Genomic DNA, 17,417 nt, shown 5'->3' with positions numbered 1-17,417 from the left:
ATAAAACCGTGATAAATTATAAATAGCTCAATACTCTCTCTCTTTATCTTTATAAATATAAAACCGTGATAAATTATAAATAGAAATATCTCAGTAACTCTCTCTCTCTCTCTCTCTCTCTCTCTCTCAATATAAAGCCGTAATAAATTATAAATAGAAATATCTCAGTAACTCTCTCTCTCTCTCTCTCTCTCTCTCTCTCTCTCTCTCTCTCTCAATATAAAGCCCTGATAATTTCAAACAGAAGCATTTTTTACACTACTGTAACAGTTTTACGCATGGGCAATATAACCATTATACATGTTGATGTGCTGCGTCAATAAAGAATTGTTCATGTTTTTATAAATATAAAGCCACAATAAATCATTAATAGAAAATATTCCAATAACTTATGTTTGTTTGGGTTTTTTTTTTTATTATTATTGTTTGATTTCTGATTGTTTAATCTATAATACATGTATAAAGATGGAGAGAGAAAATACGATGATAAATTGCATTGTATAGGGGACGTTAGAAATTAAAATATTCTAGGTGCGAGTCAATGCTATCAAAACTCAGGTATACTGGGGCTCTCCTCGAGATCTGAAGACTGCTGGTCATCATTAGCCATGATTGTTATCAAAACATCTTTCTCGGGTAGCTGTAGACCATGGTCTCTGCAAACGTCAATCAACCTAAGCTCTATTGTTAAAAGTTTGATTGACCAGCGGCTTATCATTGATCGCGACACAGGTAAAATTTGGGGGCGTTAACTTAAAGTTGGGTCTTTAACGGAATTATGATTACCACTTGGGACACACCAATGACCATTTCATGCTTCGCTCGGCCCAACGGTCACACCGTATACATATTAAGCAATTCATGTTTTACTAGTCGCGTTAGTAATCTAGAAAGTTCTCCGATTAGTATCTGATATTGTATTCGATTGTAAGTCCAGCATAAAACCAATGCAATCAACACGATAACATACATTGTATTATTGATTGATTGTTTGTTTTTCGCAACATTCAACAATTGTTCAGTTTTCTGGTGGCGCCCAGTTTTCATTGGTGGAAGAGAGACCCCCGATACAATGTACCTGGGAGGAGATCACCGGCCTTCCGCAAGTAAACTGGGAAATGTTGTAATAGAAGTGTATCTAAAATGGAAGCTGTATGAAATGAAAATTCATAAACCAACATCAACATCAACATATCCACAGTCACGAGCTGGACGTTAAACAATATAGAACAAACCAAACTCATTTTTCAACTTTGACTTCTAATTGAATTCTACTGTGACGACTTGTGCAGCTATTCAACATACAGGTACGCTGACAGTTAATTATATCTGAAAAGAAAAAACTAACTTGACAACAGAGACTGAACTCGGCAACAAAAGATATCAGAATCTGGTCGGGAAGCGCGACTCTACTCACCTATCCCCCTTGATCCAAAAGATATAGACAACATTTTTGAAAAGTGTATCAACGTTTAAGGTCACTAGGACAAATGTTTGATGCCAAAGGAAATGCCTGCTCAGCAGAAATTCATATGAGAAACATCAAAGCCATTCCAGCTTAGTTTAAAAGATATAGCAATGATTAAAGTTTCCCCTTAAAATCTGACGCCGACTTAATGATAAAAGCTATCCCTATGTCAGTCCTGACACGGAAAAATAACAGGAAGGTTGTGTGGGTATTTCAAATCCCTGCTCTAAAATTGTATCCGACCTTCTGGAACGGTTACAGGATGGGAAAGACAAGAAAGGTTGTGGTAATTTTAGAGTGCTGCGTGTGAAACCTATAAATCCCTGGAACAGATCCCCAGATTCCAATACTTCCAAGCATAAATCAACAGCATGGGCAAAACTTTGTTTCCTACAACATGTATGATCATTCAATACCACTCATTTACTTTAAACTTATATTGCTTTTAGAAGAGAGAAAGGCTTAGATAATGGTACATATCTACAAACCAGCTAAAATATTTGCAATTATCTCACACAATTATATATGTTGATGTGTGTAAAACATGGTGCATAATTAAGTAATCGGAGACAACAGGTATTTATGTTGATACACAATTCATAAATTCATTAAAACGGAATTTCCGACATTTATGATAATAGATTAAAAATCTAAAAAAAAAAAAAAAAAAAAGTGTAATATTTACGTGAAAATTGGGACTTCCTCGCCGCATTCATTGAATATCGAAAGGTATTATTATGTTTTGAATTAGGATAGCTTATCTCATATTTATTCACTAATCACTATCATAAATTGTGTTGAAGATGATGCCAGAGGATGGATTAAATACGAAAAAGAACTTGATAACGTGTCAGAATGGTTGAAAATTACAAGAGGAATGAATATTGATATCACGTATTCGACACATCAAAACAAACTTATATACCATCTACCCTTCTTACCAGAAGGGGAAAAGAATTATAAGTTACAGGGGTAAGATGTTTTGGTTCCAGTTGACAGAGTTTGTAACATCAATATCTTTATTTTGTTCATAATTAAAACTGTATTCTAAATCAGCATGGCATTAATTTCACATTTACTAATTGTACTTCAAATTCATGCTTCAGTTTTAAACACATCGAAGAATAAAGGTGGGTTACCGTATCTATACTGGATTCATAACTTCACAAAAATCCTTACAAAGATACATTGCTGGATCCAGTTCTATCAAGCCCTTATCTTTTCTCCTCACGAAATGTTAACAACTGTGGAGGAGAAAATTCAAACGTACTATGCCACAACATATGCCAGAAGTAGTGTAAATCAAATGTGGGTTTTGAACAATTTAAACGAACTATTAGTAATTTTGAATTCACAAAACCTTTCCCAAATCAATAACATCAAAGCGTATGACTTGTCAACACTTTGCACAATCATTCTTCGTGATCAAACACTTGACTTTTTGACATTATCGACAACAAAAAATGGGAAAATGAAATATTCATATCTAGTGATCCGTCAACCAAAAAGACCAACTTTGTTAAACACCACTCTGATTCTACACACAAGTATACTAAAGTCGAAATATGCTGGAGTTCCTCATTGACAACACTTTCGTAGTCTTTGGTGATGACGTCTTCCAACAGTATGCTTGAATTCCCATGGGTACGAATTGTTTGCTCACCTGTTTTTATATTTTTATGAGACAGGACTTATTCAAAAGCTTCTACATGAGAGGGAAAATCCTTGCAGTGGCCTTCAGTTCGACATATAGATTGATCGACTATATTTTATCTATTAACAAAACTATGTCGATTCAATATATCCCAGTAAACACGAATAACAGACACAACAGAGTCTTCAACAACTGCTTCGTTCTTGGATAGTTTACTGTAAATGGGGAAATGATTGCGTTGGTTTTAATTTCGCTATGTTCTCGGTCGGGGTTTTTTCCGCGAAATTAAAACAACCGTAATCATTTTGCAAGTGTGACACAAAACGTTTTGAACAGTAACCAGTAATCAAAATAAAATTTAAATTCCGCGAAAATAAAACCACCGCAATTAGACCAATATGAAAAACCGCGAACTTTAAACACCGCGAAATTAAAACCACTTACAGTATTTAACATTGATTTTGTTATCGGCAGATTTCAATTTTATTTGTAGTCAGGACCTAGATTTGCTCACGCCTCTATGTTGTTTTTATTACTTTATCAGTTCATCCAAATTTTACTGTGTTTCAGAAGTATAAATATCTGTTCTCTGCCATACTTAAAAGTCACCAAGCATAATGTTTGGCATTATCAAAACGTATTAAAGAGAGCAATGATTATTAAACATAGAGACTTGAGCAAGTCAAGTCAGGACCTTGAGCACATCATTCCATTTCTTGCTCCATGAATTCTTACACGTAATTGGCCCTAGGCACGTGAACATCATCTCGTAAGGAATAGCATTAAATGGACTATGTGCGACAACAACAAACCATACATGGTTGTTAATTATTTCTATATATTTCTGGGCAACACAAACTGTGTCTACACCAATCTCATTAATTCATCCCCTGATCCTTAGATCTAAACAAAGTCCGGTCATTTCATTTTTTGTACCTACACATCAACCCCTCGTACTCCGTTTATCATGATTTTGCATTCATCTGTGAAAATTACTTTCTTCCAATAGTCATCTCCCAATTTTTACACCATTTCAAACACTTCTTTTTCTTGACTTCGCTCACTCTCATTTTCTTCTTTACAAGTCTCCTCTGGGACATAACGAGTTAAACTTCACTTGCAGTACTTTTTGAAACAGGCCGTGGACCAACTTCAATCCGAACACTTGTTATTTCCGTTAAACTTTGTCTTCGGTCCATTTTCACCAACCGGAAAATTTGTTGTTTCCATATTCACAGTATTCTAAGTTGGCCTCTTCATGGTTTGTTTTTAATATATCAAGGTGTTCCCTGACACTTTAAAAAGTTACCAATAGTAATGGTCTTCATATAATAACTGATATTTCCTGTAATGCTGAACTTTTTATTCTTAAGTAAAATTTGAATATTTTCTTTTAAACTTGATGTACGGTAAAAATGAAGCAAACGAGAAATGTATATTTCCTATTTGTATAAATGATGACAATGACTACGCTTACGTCGTTGTTTATTGGGACAAAAGTCCAATCACATGCATACCCCCCTATGTGGACTTGTATGATTGCTACATTATCACTGCATCCATATTTGTTGATCAATTTCTACCAAGATTTTGGTATTAAAACTTCGTTAAGTGTAACGGTCTAGTGGTTCGATCACTGGACCGTGAATTTATTTTATGCGATTAATGTTGTTGTAAATATAATTTAACAGACTCAACAGAAACAATTGTTTAATGTTGAGTATATCAGAATATGTCGGATGATCGTTCGCGATGGACTCCAAATAATTTACTAGCAAGTAATAAAAAGTTGAATTAAAGCTTATAAGGTTTATTCAACGAAATAACAAATAGAGTTAATAAATTTTGGCACTGAACACAATCTAAAAAATATAGTGCAAGGCTGTAGTCGTCTATAATCCTAATAGAAATAATACACTGTATCCCTATCAATGAATATTACAACTCACTGAAAGTCACATAAAATAGCAATAAAATTTACTTCATCCCCCCTCTTACTAAAACCTAATCATTTCTAACTTAAAATAATACCTACATCTATCTAATAAAGTAGAAAAAGTTGGAGTCCCCGTGGGGACGCGCGCTCTCTCTTTTATACCCTCGTCCAACGATTTCGTTCCAACGGGAACGGATTCCGTTGGAAATCCAACCAAAATTGTGACTGGAAAATAGTTCATATACAACTAGAATTAATATTGAACTATTAATAAACTGGAAAATAACACTAGTCTAGTTCAATATAACCTAAGTAATTAATTAATTACCTCCAAAGCAATAGTTCTGGTATTGATGCTAAAATTTACTGGAGCAAGAATATTTCATTGGCGGATCCTTAAACAGATAGGTATAAAACGCCACCGGAAATGACATATGTAACGTGCGCGGTACAACGTCAATCAAAAGAGAAAGTAGAGATACACATGACGCGAAAAATGAGATCTGCAGCCCGATACACTATTTCACAAAGGTATACATGAATAAAGCAAGGTAATTCATTTGTAATAATACGTGTAATATGGAATTCCCGTAGAAGCAAGCGTATCTTCGATAACTTGCAGTAATTTCTATAATGGACACACGTTAATTCTAACGTACGATCCTTCAAACTGCATGATGTTGATATGTACACACAAAAACGCATTATTATGAATATGCTCAATAATTATATCACTAGAAATATCTCACAAATATAATGCTAGCTACATTCAATAGGTTATAATCTACAGAGCTGTCTTTAATAGTTTAAATCTATGTACATTACATTGTGTGCTCGCTTCAACAAAAGTAAGAAAATACTTCATGGGGAAGTACATACATGTATAAAAATACAAAAACCTCACATTTAGAATAGCCAGCGCCTTTCCTTTCGTCAAGTGCCCTATATAACAAGTAAAACGGTTCACATTGCAACACATATTGTTTTTGGCCCATAGTAGCGACAATTAGTAGTTTGGGCGGTTTGCAATACTTCTTACTTTTAACCCGCAACAATACTTTTTTTACAGCCGATCCATACCAAAATCAAAATGCGTACATGTATATGCTAAATGTGAAATAAATTATCCTCATTTAAAGCATAGACGCCTTTTTATACATAATGATCACGTAAAAACACATGAACTATGCCATTTTATGATTGCTAATTTATCATCATAGTTTTTTAATGAATATACATGTATACTCTGTGTATCAACATAAATAGTTTTTTCTCCGCATACCTAATCATGCGCCGTGTTTTTTATACATCATATAGACTCTGAAACGTTCTGGTACACCATTTCAGCTGTTCTTGATAAGAACCGTTCTGTTCCCACCTCAAACCGTTCCGTTCAAACCGTTCAGCGTTCCGTTCCCGGATCAAAGGTATATCCAGGGATCCATGCTTGCCCAACTCTATTTTGCAATCATTATAAGAGTTATGAGGTTGATTAATGTTTGTTTTCTTCATCTGTCATCCTCTCTAGAATTTGGCAGGTGTCTTCAAAGTCTTTTAATGTATTTGTACCGAATGAGTATCATCACATGTACCATCAATTAAAAAGATAAATTATAATGATCATTAAATCAATGCGGATAATACCTTATCGAATTTAAACACACAATAATTCATTTTCATAATGAAAAAATCTCTTGAATGATTTTCAAAATACACTATTCCAAATGGTTTCAATGCGCTATATAAATGTATACTATAGTACTCTGTAATGTACATGTATGAAAGGTGAAGATAACGAACAGTGATCAATCTCATAACTCTTATAAACAATACGAAATAGAGTTGGAAAACGCGGACCCCTGGATATACCAGAGGTGGGATCAGGTGCCTAGGAGGAGTAAGCATCCCAAATCGACCGGTCACACCCGCCGTGAGCCCTACAATGTATCAGATAATGAAGTTACCTGTAGTCAAAATCAGTGTGCCAAGAACGGCGTAACAATCGGTATGAAACAAGAATGAAAAGTATTATTATTAATAGATAATATGTCGTCGATATATCTAAACGGGAAGAGAATTCTTATAGCGACTAATTTCTCTTCAGAAAGGCAGACTGTTTATTTTTTCGCCATGTTTCGAGGGGAAAGTAGCGCTTATAAATTTTCAACTTAATGAAAATAAGGTTTTAATGACGAATTTACTCATAACTAAAAATTTGATAAATATTAGTTATATACAATGCACGACGTTTCCAAAGAGGGTTGGTAATGTACATTCTGTTACCATAAAATCGACGAACGTGTAGATAATGTTTTAACAATTTGTAATTATGAATTGTACCTATTCCTATACATAATTTGTTATAATTGATGTATTTTCAAAACCATGCTTCAGTTTTAGACACATTTAATATCCCAGTCAATGGGTTCGATAAATATGAGTTACCGTATCTATATTGGATTCCTAAACTTCATAAAAACCCTTACAAAGATACATCGTTAAATCCAGTTAATGTTCTACTAAGCCCCAATCTTTTGTCCTCACGAAAATATTAACAGCTGTGAAGGAGAAACTTCAAACGACTACATATACCAGAAGTGGTTTAGATCAAATGTGAATTCTAAACAATTCTGAAGAACTTTTAGTAAATTTGGATTCGCAAAACTTAAATTAAAGACTAGAATTTTTGAAACCATAGACAGTTCTTTTCTAAAAAATGGAAAATGAATATATTCATATCTAATGATCAGTCATCCTAAAGATTACTTTGTTAAACACTACTCTGATTTCACACACAACTACTCTGGAGTTGAAATAAAACATATTTCGGTATTCTTCATTGACAATATCTTTGTAGTCTTAGGTGATCAGATCTTCCAACAGTCGGTTGGAATCCCCATGGGCATGAATTGTGCTCCTGTGTTGGCTGACGTATTTTTATATTCTTATGAAGCAGAATTTCTTCAAAATCTTCTACGTGAGAATAAAAAATCTCTTGCTATGTCCTTTAATTCGACATTTAGATATATCGACGACGTACTGTTTATTAACAATAAGAATTTTCATTCATATGTCAGTTCGATATATCCCTGTGAACTCAAAATAAAAAAGCACAGAGTCGTCCACTTCTGCTTTATACTAAGATATTTTATTACAAGTAAATATCAACGGAAACTAACAACTTAACTTTATATCAAATGGCATGATTTCATCTTCTCCATCGTCAACTTCCCGTATCGATGTAGCAATATTCCATTATCACCTGCATATGGTGTTTATATCTCTCAGCTGATTCGATATGCAAGAGTTTGTTCTGCATTTGGACAGTTTCTAAATCGATCGATTGATTGATTGATTGTATCTTGTGTAACGTCTCACTCAAGAATTTTTCACTCATATGGAGACGTCATCAATGCCGATGAAGACCTTCGAATTTAGGCCTGTGATCGGCTCTTACGTCCATTGAAAGTGAGGGATTCTTAACGTGTCATACCTACTGTGACACGGGATATCCGCTTTAAGGTCATACACGAGGACCCTTGACATTCACACCTGATGCTGAGCGTTTGACGGTGGAACTGTCACTACATATTATGAAAACTTAGGTCGGTTGCGTCCGGGATTCGAACCCCGACTTTCTACATGCGGGTCTAACGCTCTACCTCTAGATCACGGCGGTGGTTTATAAATCGAGGCAGGCTACTAACAAACAAGTCGATGGTGCAACGGTTTCATGCAACATCAGCATTTCGCGAATTCTATGGTTGTTATAACGATCTAGTTTACCAAAACAACCTATCACTGGGTCAAATGTTGTCTGACGTGTTTCTTACCCATTGTAAGGCCGTTCTTGACACACTGATTTTTACTACAGATAAATACGTGTACCTGATCAAGATATAGCGTTCACGGGGAGTGTGACCGGTCGACAGGGGGTGCTTAATCCTCCTAAGTACCTGATTTCACCTCTGGCGTGTCCAGGGATCCGTCTTTGCGCAAATCTCTATTTTGTATTCCTTATAGGAGTTATGAGTTAATCACTGATCGTTACCTCGCCTTTCATTCTGCTAAAACCTTCACTGTGAATACATTTTACAACTACCATGCTTTCCTTTATATTTGATTTGCAATTTTGTTTGTCTCTTATTGTAGGTCGGTGCCTTTTTTTCTGCTGAATAAATTGATGACGCTAACCTCTGGCTTCCTGTTCGGTTACGTGAAAATGACATCCTACCCAAGTCACTTGTTTATCGTATAGAAGATAAAATGTCGTATACCAGGAATTTGGAGAAAGAGTTTTCATTTCGGATCATTACTGTGTTAAACAAATCTAGTTTTGCCCCTCTCATGTCTATATCAATACGGAACCAATCATGATCTTTCTAGAAAGAATTAGAAAATCAGGTTTTCACACAGAATAACAAGAGAGAGAGAGAGAGAGAGAGAGAGAGAGAGAGAGAGAGAGAGACTCTTTCAGAAAACTTATCACCCCAGTTTAGTTAGGAACTCTGACTACGAAACACAGTGCACAGCTCAAGAACGCATTCACAGCCTCATTGCAATTAGTTCAATAGATTACATAACCAATCTTTTTTGTGCTCAGGTAGAGTAGGGGGATGTATACCTGGTAAAATATAACATTGTGCCTTGAAAAGAAGTTTTCCAGTTTTGTGGATCCAGACAAAAATAAAAATTATTTTTATCAAAATATGTGTGATATCTTTTTGGACAGGAAATGACCCTACACTTGAACAGATTTGAATTTGCATCCCGTCACCTAATAATGATTTGTAACAAGTTTTGTTTAAAACAATACATTGGTTACCTCTTGATAAGATAAAAAAACAAACTTTACGACATTCAGCAAAGCTGCCGGAGAGTAACTCACAGGTGAAACATGCATTAAAATCAATGGAAACCTAGTTTACATAAACCCTAGAACTAGTAATTTATCAAAGGACATGACCATAGGTAATGAGTCACCATAAAGTTTGGAGAAATAACCAGATAAATTTAGAAATTTAATATGGATTCGGTATTAAATGATATGTCTGTCTTCTAATTAAAAAAAAAACATTAAAGAAAATTTATTACCCTGTTTTTATACAAGAAAAACTCCTAATTACGCTATATAAAACAATACTCTCTGTTAATCATCGTAAAGAACTTTTTTTGTTATTGATCAAGGAGAGATAACTCATTCAAAACAACAAAGATACTGACGTCCGTACTCATTTTGCATATTTACCAAGTTAAATGATGGAATCTAACATTCTATAATCTTACAATCGTTTCACCATTGTGTATAATTGAGCACAAATGTGGAATATTTAATTATATTATGCAACAGATACTTTGAATTCAGATTTCAATATTACCTGATTTTAAAGTTTATGAAATGCAATTCCTGATAAGCTACATGTGCATGCGAACTAATATTTGACCAGATAAAATACGATAACATAATCTGTTTTGATGTTCCAAAAACAGATAAGGGATAGGATGTTTATAGGATTGACATGAAATTCTAGAAGTTGCAGCCATAGGTGCCTGGGTCAAGCATATTTCACTATAACCTATTTGTAAATAATGGAGGATATTCGAACCATGAATATTTCTCTCCAATCTATGTTATCCATGTATCCATGTTTTAGAAAATATCTTATCCTACTGGTGTGTTTCACCGCTTCATCAAACCTATATATAGGAGTGACTGTTACTCGGCCTAAGTGACGCGTCTCTCGGATTCTAACTTTAAAAAACGGAGGTCATGGCAGACATGGGACGATCGCCACTACAGCCGTAAGCACCATGCATAGGTCAAAATGTGTGACTGGTGACGTCTCTACCTTAGTGAAACATTGAATATGACATAGAACAGCAGACATTTCCGTTAGAGTACCGAACTGTTCTCCCTGGGGATCTTACCGAACTGTTCTCCCTGGGGATCTTACCGAACTGTTCTCCCTGAAGATCTTACCGAACTGTTCCCCCTGGGGATCTTACCGAACTGTTCTCCCTGGAGATCTTACCGAACTGTTCTCCCTGAGGATCTTACCGAACTGTTCCCCCTGGGGATCTTACCGAACAGTTCTCCCTGGGGATCTTACCGAACTGTTCTCCCTGGGGATCTTACCGAACTGTTCTCCCTGGGGATCTTACCGAACTGTTCTCCCTGGAGATCTTACCGAACTGTTCTCCCTGAGGATCTTACCGAACTGTTCCCCCTGGGGATCTTACCGAACAGTTCTCCCTGGGGATCTTACCGAACTGTTCTCCCTGGGGATCTTACCGAACTGTTCTCCCTGGGGATCTTACCGAACTGTTCTCCCTGGAGATCTTACCGAACTGTTCTCCCTGAGGATCTTACCGAACTGTTCCCCCTGGGGATCTTACCGAACAGTTCTCCCTGGGGATCTTACCGAACTGTTCTCCCTGGGGATCTTACCAAACAGTTCCGAACTGTTCTCCCTGGGGATCTTACCAAACAGTTCTCCCTGGGGATCTTACCGAACTGTTCTCCCTGGAGATCTTACCGAACTGTTCTCCCTGAGGATCTTACCGAACAGTTCTCCCTGGGGATCTTGGGTATTGTCATGTCCCCGTTTGTGATTGCTCTGTTGGTTAGGGGATTAATTATTTGTTTTACTTCCTTTCCAGAATTACCACAAATTAGCGCTCAGGACCGTAACAGTGAGGATTGTTTAACGTGCCAACGCCTGCGGCAGGCACAAGGGACCTCCGTTCCAAAATACCCATGATCCTCATTTTGTTTGGCGAAGAAGCAATCACATCTTATAGGTTTGACGTGGCCATGACGCTACATCTATATTGTAGCTCTGTATGATTATAATATGAAAGGTGAAGATAATATATGTGTAATATGCACAGTGTATAAATGTGCTAGTAAAAACAAAACAAAATGGATCTTGGTAATGAACAGAGCTTTATAAATACGATGCCTCTCGTCTGCATTTCTCAAGAATTATGTACTTCACTTTTTGTGTTGGTAGTCCATTTCAGATTCGAACATTGTGCTTATGTATGTGTAGATAATGCAATTGTAAACTGGAGATCAATTTCGTTATGCATGTATTTTGGAATGTAAAGCACTGTGCAAATTGCGAAGATATTTTCTAAATATAAGATTATATTGCCTTGTCCCAAATACATGTACTAAACAATTTTGTGAAGTATAAACGTGTGAACTATAAAACAACAATTTTGTGTTTTTAAGAGATTCTGTATCTCTAAGAAAGTTATGTACGTTTATTTCCGAGGCTTTTTTGTCTGTTTGACCCTTGTTATTGTGTATATGTGAATACGTTTCATATACCCCATGTAACATTTCATGGCTGAGTGAAATGAACTGAACTGAATTGTCCAGGAAGAAGTCTCGGTACATGTACCTATACTTTCAGTGTTAGTGAACGCGTATCGTAGCCCGGTCCTGTTATCGGGTGTTGTAAAGGTGATAAGGTGTGTACTTGTGAAATGAAAACTATACAGTACTTATTCTTCCGCACAGTCATCTAAAATACTGAAGTGACAGTCTGGATGCATTCGTCGGTTCCTGGGTCCCAGATTGTACATGATTATTCCACCAGCGCTCCTAAAGTATCTAACACCATAGCGCTTTGTTCGTGTATAGGCAATTTCTGATGTTTTATAGACAATTCTGGATCTGCTCTCAACTCCAGAAGAAAAAACCTGTGTCACACACCACACACAATAAGTTAAAAGTTTTACTGATAAACATGTATCAATGTAATTTATAAACTGGTTTCAAGCATAATTATGATAATTATTGATTTGATATCATTTGATATGCACACTGGCGAATGGAGTTTTCTAAGTTTAGTATAGTCCATTCAGAAGTGAGATCGTTAAACAAAAGAATTCAGAGGCTGTAAAGAATGTAAAAAAAACAACAAATGTTAGGTTATAAGACGAATACGAAGTACTTTGTCTTTAAAGCAGTCAATAGACAAATATTTCTGTACCTTAACCAAGATCTTTCCATACTGATCCGCTGTACTTTTTTTTCTAATTTCGAGAAAAAGGTTTGTCCACAGGTTACCATGTTACCATGTTAAACAATTGGAGTAATATTTTATTTCAATAAGTCTATGGTTATTCAAAAAATAACCTACCTATATATATATATATATATATATATATATATATATATATATATATATATATATATCATCTTATAATACTATAATGATGCCATTCGGGGAGCCATTGGTGAATGTCCAGGTCGCTTACCTGAGATAGCTCAAGTGGGCTTCTATAAACAACTTATCCCCGGCACTTGTCGAATTATCTGCCTAAAGTAAACTGTATTATTTCATCTCAAGAGCTGTTGGGTCATTTTCAGACTATATCGGTCAAACTTGGCACATAGCAAAGTTGTCAAGCGAATGTCGTCAGCTCTACTGCGATCGGTTAATCAGTTCAGAAAGGGCAATGTCCTGGATCGGAATTTTCTTTCCAACTCGTGGGTTTTTGGTTCGCGCACCAATTCCTGGATTTTAGAAGCCACCTGACAGATGTAATATTACTGCTACGTAATAGTAAAAGTAAAACTCTTTCACAAACAACAGTTGCATGGAAATACATCTACTTTCTGTAGCATAAGCATGACATTGTCAATTTGTCATTGTCGAAGCACAAATCTTTCGATAGGTAAACTTGCTCCATATTCATGAATCCTTTTCTTGGGTCTTTCTACCTTTCGTTGTTTTCTTATTATGATTGGGGGGGGGGGGGGGGGGGGGGGTCAATGCTTACAGATGAATAAACTTCATCACTGTATAGAACCTAACAAAATATCCTTTAGTGCGACCATCTAGATAGATCTAAAGGGGAAGTGCTCCCAACTTCTTAATGTAATAATTCTACAAAGTTTGCCTCTGGTTATCCATTGATGTAATAGTCATATAATGCTTACCTCTGGTCAACCGAGATGTAATGATCATACATAGGTTACCCCTGGTCACCATACATGTATGTTGAATGATTATACAAGATAGATGTAATGGTCATGTATGATTTACCCCTGGTCACAACAGATTTTATGATTATATAAGGGTTACATCTGGTCACCAAAGATTCTATGATTATACATGTATAAGGGTTACCTCTGGTCACCAGATTCTATGATTATATAAGAGTTAACTCTGGTCACCTTGTAATGGTCATGTATGAGTTACCCCTGATCACCACAGATTATATGATTATACAAGGGTTACCTCTGGTCACCTTGTAATTGCCATGTAAGGGTAACCCTCTAGTCAGCCTATGATGTAATGGTGATGTATAATGGTTACCCTTGATTACCCATAGAAGAAATGATAATATAAAAGGGCCCATTGATGTAGCAGTCATATAAGGGTAACATTTGGTTACTCATAGAAGCAATGGTTTTAAAAGTATCCATAGATGTAATAGTTATATAAGGGTAACCTTTGATCACCCATAGGTTTCTTTGGTCACCCATTGATGTAATGATCATGTACGGGTTACCTCTGATCACCCATTAATGTAATACATCTTAATATTGGTCATCACAGCCCTGGGTACCACCTTTTATTCAAACGTTCTTTAACATTTATATTATGTGAACTTTTTATATATTAGTACCTGTTACCTTACGTAATGTTCTTGGGAAGGTATAAAGATGTATTTTCAGTCAGCAATTTCAACAATTTGATCGAATTTGGACCCATAATGGATTTAATCCAACCCTTATATACTGGGTTAACTAATGATACATGCAATATCACTGGTGGTATTCTGAACTTGTGTATCTGCCATGTTAACTTTTAGTATACCGGTATTGATTTCATTCATATCCCACCTGTCATCACTTGTCAGATAACTATGTCGGAGAAATATTATTGTTCATATGTTGTCATTATGTTTTAAATATGATATGCTACTGCCAGTTGTTAACCTCTATTTTCCGTCTTGATGTCTCCGACAAGTCAACATCAGGATCTCACAAGTCGATATAATGATTTGACAAGTCAACATAATCATCTGAAAAGTCGACAAAAATATAATTTTCCTGACTTGTAGAAGCATTTTGTTGATCGACAGATCATTCTAAGTGGATGGCACACATTGGTCGTGAAAGCATTTTACGGCAACGTTTTTAAATTACATACATGTATATAGAAAATCATCATGTATTTAACTATATCAGTGTAATGTACAGATGCACCGTGCATTATGTCAGTTTATGAGAATAAACTATTGTCATTGTCTGACTAACTTGCAAAATTATCTTACAAGTCGATATAGGGTGGGGTTTTTTTTTTTGACAAGTCGACGGTTGGCATCAATGGGCGGTTCAAATCGGCAACATTCCTTAAGTCGCCCTTCTTTTAACAGTGTCCAGAGAGATATACTATTGTACCTATTGTATAATTACACAATTGTAATATAAATATTTCCTGGGGTAACCGAGATTTCATTATATAAATGACTTTAGGTCATTTATGTTTTATAACGAAATGTCCATGGAAATATACTATTGAGTACATTGTATATTGTACGAGTCCACATCACAGAGCGGCGCCCTGGGGTAAGAATGGATGAGCTTAAGTCACCTTTGTTTTCGCAAAATGCCCAGGGAAATGTTGTATAATTTCATTTCATAGAAAGGTATCCCGAGGAACCGATATCTCATGCAGTTAATGGATGACCAAATTTCATGAAATGTCCAGGGAACTGGGCTACATGTACAGTGTATGTGACCATCGGCGATCGAACCCGTCTGACCACAACAATTGTATGGGGTACTTTAGGTAACCATTGTCTATATTTCTACTTCTATTGTCGCCACATGATAAACCTACTATGACTAAAATGTCTCTAATACACATCTTACAAACACATCTAATATATATATATATATATATATATATATGTGTGTGTGTGTGTGTGTGTGTGTGTGTGTGTGTGTGTGTGTGTGAGAGAGAGAGAGAGAGAGAGAGAGAGAGAGAGAGAGAGAGAGGTATAGGTAAAAAATAAAAAAGATACACGAAAACGTTTAGTAAAGCTTTAGCGCTTTCATTTCAAATCTTCAGAATTTTTACATTTAGTAACTTCGTATATATACATGTATATGCTTGAATTTCTATACATTATAATAATTCTACATGTATTTAACAATTACACAATGTACAAAGTGACAAGTGATCAAAGAAGAGCTCATTTTATTCTTTGGCTCAGGCGAGGTAAACATTTCACCTCGGCACTGCTGTAGTATCAGAAGATAGCCATGGTTACATACTTTTTATTTCTGAAATCAGAAGGTGACCAGGGGTCACGCCCCACCCCCTGGTGCAATATTATCTTATAGTCATCTATAAATAAATGGTGATTAAATAAATGTATGAGATTCCAACGTTAATTCCTTTGCATTGTATTTTATGTTAGCTTGTTCTCATCACATCGTCGTATTTGGGAATCTTTTTTAGTTGGGATGCAGGTGCATGTAATAATGACTGATCATTTAAATTATTTTTGTTTAGAAATTATGACATGTAAATAATCAATAATGACTTGCTTATTCGGTTCGCTTTGGCAGAGTGTATTATGCGTCTTCACGTGTTGTCTGCACTATTGTACTGCATTGTGCTTCAATTCTATGTGGGACTATTTTTATAGCGTACTAAACTGCATAGGAAGTAGTTGATAGAAATATGGTGACTCGGGGTAATAAAATGGGGTGAACCATGGGTCCTACTTGAGGGTACAAATTTTGCTATCGCTGAACTTTATTCTTCGCATTTGTTACATGTAACAAACTTCTGTCATAGCGGGGGGGGGGGGGGGGGGGGGGGGGGGGGGGGGGGAGAGAGAGAGAAAGAAACGCACGTTTATTTTCCATAGTTATTATTGCATGATTCATTGATGATTACTTCATTGTTTGGGTTTCTCGATTATTTCATGATTACTTGATACATTTTGATGATTTTTGTTTTCCTATCACAGACGGCAATTGCGTGGATATCGTTAAAACAAGGGTACCTTATGCAGTTTCTCGATCCAAATCAGTAACGTGCGTGCCCACCCCGGGCTTCAGTCACTGCTCTTACTCTCCTAAACATTGACCCCTTCAAGGTGTTCATCAACCTTTGAGGGATATTACTCCACTCCTGATTAAGGGTCTGAGTTGAGCGACGTTATATGGGACGTTAAAGCGCTTCCCAGCCCTCCTGTCCAGCTCGTCCCACGAATTTCTCGATTGGGGACAAATCAGGACTGTATGGTGGCCAATCAAGAACTGGGACGTTGTTTTCAGCCAGAAAGTCACAACAAACCCTAGCAACACGAGACCTCGC

This window comes from Ostrea edulis, chromosome 7 (genome assembly GCF_947568905.1).
Source record: "Ostrea edulis chromosome 7, xbOstEdul1.1, whole genome shotgun sequence".
In the NCBI taxonomy this organism is placed as follows: Eukaryota; Metazoa; Mollusca; class Bivalvia; order Ostreida; family Ostreidae; genus Ostrea; species Ostrea edulis.
Note: the sequence above shows the minus strand (reverse complement) of the source record.